Source organism: Pygoscelis adeliae, unplaced genomic scaffold, assembly GCF_000699105.1.
Source record: "Pygoscelis adeliae isolate BGI_AS28 unplaced genomic scaffold, ASM69910v1 Scaffold78, whole genome shotgun sequence".
Lineage (NCBI taxonomy): Eukaryota > Metazoa > Chordata > Aves > Sphenisciformes > Spheniscidae > Pygoscelis > Pygoscelis adeliae.
Window position 1 is genome coordinate 2698900 of NW_008825409.1, and position 6000 is coordinate 2704899.

Below are 6000 nucleotides of genomic sequence, written 5' to 3' on the forward strand. Positions count from 1 at the left end.
GTATCTAAAAATGCCAGCACTAGACCCCTCAGAGAAAGATGCAAGCAGTCCCATATTCTGTAATTATAAAGTAATGTGTCAGAAGGGGATATTATTCCTATCCCAACCTTTTACGAAGCTTGTTTATGCCCTGAAGCACAAGTTTATTTCACTTATTTTTTTGAGACGACTTTTATTCCATCCTGTAACTCAGAGTGGCTTGTTGAAAAACAACATTAGATTAGTGGTCAGTTTTCTAAACCACAGCACAGCATCTGACATCCCTTTCTTCAGCATTATCCTTCAATAAACTACTCATTCCAGCCCATAGTCCTGTATAATCTGAAAACACTCCATACATAAATTGTATCATAGATATTTGAGTGTGGTGGCTGTCATGACAAAAAAAAAAAATCAGAATGGAAAAATAGCAAAGTTACTGTATGTCAAAAGACAACAAGAATCGCCCAACTCTCATACTGATATCCCAGCCTTACCTGGAGAGGCAAAGATGGGATGTCTCGTGGTGGAAGCTGCATCCTCAGGCACTGGGGAGAAGAGCCTGAGTTGTCAGACAGTTTCACATCTGCCTTGCTGGGACTGGTGTCAGACACCTGTGTGGAGACCCCAGCAGCTTCCCTACTCATTCTTTGTCTGAAGTCTGGCCACTTTTGGTTTCGAGCCTCGTACTACCATGCTTCCACTGTCGGGCACTGGAGGCCTCATCCTCCTCGTGTCCTTAGTCTGGATGACATTAACGGGCATGCTGATGAGGGAGGCACACAGGCCCAGACCTAACCTTTGGGGAAAAAAATAATTAGAAGTTAAATAGATCTTTAAGTAGGAAGCACTTTTCCCATGTTGAAGAGTCACAACAGTTCTGATATGAGAAGGCATATTTTAGTGATTAGTTGCAGTCAATCTTAAGAACGCTTTAGGCTTTGTAATAAGTCAAACACAATACCCTCTCGTCCATGGAGGAGTGAGATGTGGGGTTTCTGAGTGGAAGAACAAAAGCGTTACAAATGAGATATTTGCAATAATTCCTCCACAGCGGCTATCCACACTACATAATGTTTCCCCCTAAGACAGAAATCTGCCTTGAATAAATGGAAGAAAACTACATTAGGAGAGAGAAGTCATATCTACAAACTACATGTAAATCAGAAGTTCATTAGGGGATCATGCAAAGAAGCTTTTTGAAGGTAATTTTGCTACAAACTAGTTTTCACAAGAATGAAGTAAAGCTTTCAAAAGCATGATTGCTCTAAGTAATTTAAATTATCCACTCTACCTGATACTAAGTCTTCCCATAGAGATTACAAAGCACTTAAATTTTTACCCACTTTGTTACAGAAATCCCCGAGGAAGGTTTCAATCCATTTACAAGCACTGCTGTGAGAAGGAAAGAAAAGATGCCAGAAGTTTTCACAACCACCTCCAGCACAGCTAGAGTTAAATGCTTTTTACAGTATTGCCTCTATATCATAAAGCTCTTTGTTCAGAAATTTACCACTGAGTCATGCAAAAAACCCACTCTGGACCGAAACTTGGTCTACAAGAGTTCAGCCAAGAAACAATATTTCCTGGCGCTTTGTCCCCTTCTTTTTTCTAGCACTGAAATTGAAAAAGATGCTAAGTGCTCTACGGTTTCCAAGCGCAAATGTGCTCCTATTATTCAGAAAACGACTTTAATTTTAAAATGAAATGGTGCGGGCTTATAGCCTAGACCGTTGATGATGTTTTAACCGTCAGGCAAGCTCTGCAGCGCTGGCGGCCGCAGGCGGCATGGGCTGCCCAGCCATCGCTCAGAGACATGCAAACTCCTCTAGGACATCTCCCATTTTGTAGCAGTCCAAAGCCTAGCTTTTATTTAGGCAAAACTCCCACTGGCACCCATAGGGGTATGTTATAGCAAGGGTCATTAGGGAAGGTATTGCTCACCAGGGTGGCAGTTTCTCTCCCTGCCCCATAGCAACTGAGGCCCACATTTTGCAGTGTGGAAACACTTACTTTGTGGGGACGCAAAAGCACTCGGACATCTTATCCCTCTCAGAGCCCAGCAGCAGCATTTAGCAGTGTGGCTGTGTTTTCATCTGGCTTGCCAAGAAGTTGCACCGGCCTCGGCCGGTTGCAGCATTTTCCCACAAGGTCGCCCCTTAGGGTAGCTGAAAGGGTTATGGATCGGGGCAGGTGAAAGCTGTCCCGGCTTCAATTGAAACCATTTCTAGCTAGGGTTTTGTACTTACATACAAGGGGTTTTGCTGAGTTCTGCTTTGTGTGCTGAAGTTCGAACGGCTCCAAACAGAACAACATAAAAAAAAAAATCAAAAAAGAAGATGCAGAGGAGGAAGCCTGTGTGGAATAAAAAGGCCAAGGAATGACTCTTCCTAGAAGCTCCCTTGCAAGCGCTGCTGCATGCTGTGCTTTGAAACCCGCGGGTGAAAATCCGGGCCTTCCGAGGACAGGGGGAGCTTTGCCTTTGGCTTTGGTGTGTCTAGGCTTCCAGGCAAGGTCACCACTTTGCTGTCTTCCAGGTCCTGCAGCTTGTACATGCCTGCAAAGTTCCTGCAGGTCACAGCAGCTGCATGAGGGACCCATGTGCCGTCCAGAGCGGAGTGGGAGGAATGAGGCAGCAGAAAAGTTGCCAGAAAATACACCATTGTCGTGTCAATGTCTGCATTATTGTGTTTGGCTGCTTCCTCTCCTAGTTGCATCTTGCTGCCTGCATGAATACACAGCTAAATCAAGACTAGCTATGCAACTGATCAATAGCAGACCGGCAGAAAAGGTGTCATAAATAGGGTCTCCCGGTGGCCTCCCTTCAAAGCAGTTGGCAGTCATCTGGGAGAGAAAGTTGCTCACTGCTCTGGGGCTGGCGCATGAAGAAGTCTCCCAGCCCAAAGCATGGCCTCAAGAAGACCTGGAGCTTCTGAAAATGGTTGTGTCGTATTAATAATTGAGGGAATCACAGAGCTAGCGGGACAAATACCTTCAGATATGGCATCCATGGCCTCTTGCAGAAATAGAGTTGCATTCAGAGCGCAAGCAAAACATTTTTAGTTTTCTTCCAGCATTGCCTCTTGCATTTACTCCAGCACACTATATTTGGTATGGTTGTTTTTGTAGGAGAGCTACTCTCTAACAACTGTCATCACGTAGAAGCAGCAAATCTCCTGGGAGTTTAAGGCAGTTTTTATTTAGACCCACGCTTTGTTATGATACCAAGTTTAGTCTCAGTCACACTGCATACTGAAATCCCCGTGTCTGTGGCTGCTCACAAACTAAAGGTCCCGCGTTCCTTTGGTTTCACTGTATTTCACAGCATCACTGCCTGTGCAAAATTCTGCTCCTGTAAATCCAAACCTTCGACTGTAGCTCAGACGTGTGGAGATGGAGAGAGAGGGTGGTGGCAAAGACAGCATGCAGTGTGCGCTGATGGGGACAAGCAACACCATCTAGTTGTCAGCACAGAGAATGGGGGGCTGCTCTTAGAGCAGCGATGTTTGGGATGGAAGGCAGGAAGATCAATTTAACTTCTTTGATGTTCCATGTCTTGCTGGTAAAGGTTTAAATGCTATTTCTGGCTGTCACATTGATGTTCATTACCACAAGCCCTCTTTCTGAGGTGAAGACTTCTCTCAGAGAAGTTCCCTAAACTTTTTTAGCTTGCGATGATGGTATGTTCTAAATTACAACACAAATACACACATGCACATATGTGCCAACTCATACTATCTGTAGGAGATCTGTATATGGTACTATGTAATTTTAGTTTTCCATCACAGCAGCATTTAAATTATGGATTTGCTTAAAAAAGAAAAAAGAAAACATAACTCATCCAACTTGTAAGTACAGCACCCTGAGTTGTCCTGTTTGTTCATCTTCCATTCAGCTGGAGTTTGGGAGACATTAAGTGATGCAGATCTCTGAATCTACCCCCTCAGAAACTCTGACAACTCAGAACATTGTGTGCTTTCCATTATTATTCCAAAATATCAGCTTGCACACTCCAAAATTGTTTAAGAAATACTGATTTGATCACACTTTCCCACAGTTTTACAACTGCCATCTTCTACTGCGAATGTTAATACACTGAGTGGGACAATGGTGGTGTTTCGCTGCTGTAAAGAACAATCTTTTTCCTCGTAAATTCCAGGAACTGCTTCTTTCTGCTGCTCTAGCTGTTTCATGTAACAAATAATCTTTTCAATAGGAGAATTTGGCTCATCATGCAGATTTGTGTTCTTTATAAGTGAAAAATAATAGCAGACACTTTTCCCAGTGTGTCGTTGCTTTTATTCCAGTCAAGGTTGATACAAATATTTATTGAGGAGAAATGCACAAATCAGCCTGCATAAGAAACTCTGCCGCTGCTGATGAGCCCAAGTTTTGGGGTGCCATTCTGGTGTAGCGCAGTCCCTTCCCTGTGCAAAGCAGTCCTCACGTGAGTCTAACATGGCACAGCCTAGGTGGGGGCTCTCCCGAGGCACAGGCCTCCGTACGAGCACGTACCACCCTCGTCTGCCTCCAATGCAGGGAGGGAGGGACATGATGGCTCGTCCAGAGCAAAGCAACACATCCTATTGGTACACCTTTTGGCGGTGGTCGGTTCAGGTCTGCGAATCCCTTTCAGTGCTGTACGTTAGAGCAAGCCAGCCACCGGTCTAAATCAGACCAGCAGGATGAATCTGCTGTAGCGGGGTTGGGGGGGTTCAAAGCTGACCATTAAACCTCTCCTTCATGCAAATAAATGAGTGTGTGTGCATACACCCATGTGCACACACTCATGCACACACATACACACGCACATGCACACATTCCTTAGGCCTTGCAGAAGATCAGCCAGCACTTGGGTTTTGGCTGGTGGGACTTAGTGGGAGACCAATGAAAGTTCTTACAGCTGAGATTAAAACCATGCGTGATGTTACAGCTGGAAGAGCTGTTTGGAGAAGCCTGAGTGCTCCCAGAATAGTACAGTTCCTCTAACATAGCTACAAGCTATAACATCAAGCTCCAAACAGTTTCTTTTTTTAAGCTTGGATCTAAGGGGGTGGAGGGGGGGGGCAAGCAGTGGAGGGCTGACAATGACAAGCAGGCATCCATTTGAAGGAAAAGAACAAATCTACTAAACTCTTAAAGACTTACAGCATAAAGTCTTGGCAATCTCATCACTTTCCCCAAATCACTCCAAGGAACACGATAATGTCAGGATTCTGGTCTTTAGGAATAAAGAAACAGCACAACACTTAAGGGTACAACATGGCATTTTGTAACGGCACAATAATAAATACAACCCTATCTGGAAATGTATGAAATAACTGCTTTTTTTTTTTTCTTTTTTCTGAGCTGAAGGGTTGCAGTTGCTTCTGCATAATCATATACCCCAGCTATGTGGTAGCACATGGAGGCCCCATCATTGTGAAAACACCACTATATTTTGCAGTAATGCCTCGGTATTGCAATTTCAAGAAATGTCCCTAACTGTTAGCAACCCATAGCGTGGCCTATTGTTTTGTATATTCACAGACATTTAATGCCCCTGGGCTGGTTTTCAGCAGGGATTATTTGGGTGGTTATGTTTTTCACTGCTCCCTGAAGGCTTCACGGACCTTCCCAAGTTCCAGTGCAGTCTGGTAAGTGCAGTTCAGCATGTCCCAGCTCCTCCACGGAAAGAAAGGAAAGATCTTGTGGTTAGACTCAGACATTTAGTTTTCTTAGGCATCAGATGCTTCCCTACCCTCTAGACAGCTTAGTTCTCCAGCCTACAGCTCTGGCTTTCTCTGCTGTCTTGGTTGTGTGCAGAAAGTACAATCCAATTACTTCTTCCATGTGGAGAAGATGCAGAGAGTCAGCAGTGATAGATAGATCCCTGCAGGGCAGAAAGACCCATCCTCTGCAAAATAATGAACCCTGTAGCAAAAAAAAAAAAAAAAAAACATTAAAAAAAAAAAAATTTCCAACGGTTTTATTGAAAGCGTGATTAACCTGGGGAAGGCGTCTTCCCTCTTAGGGGTCCCA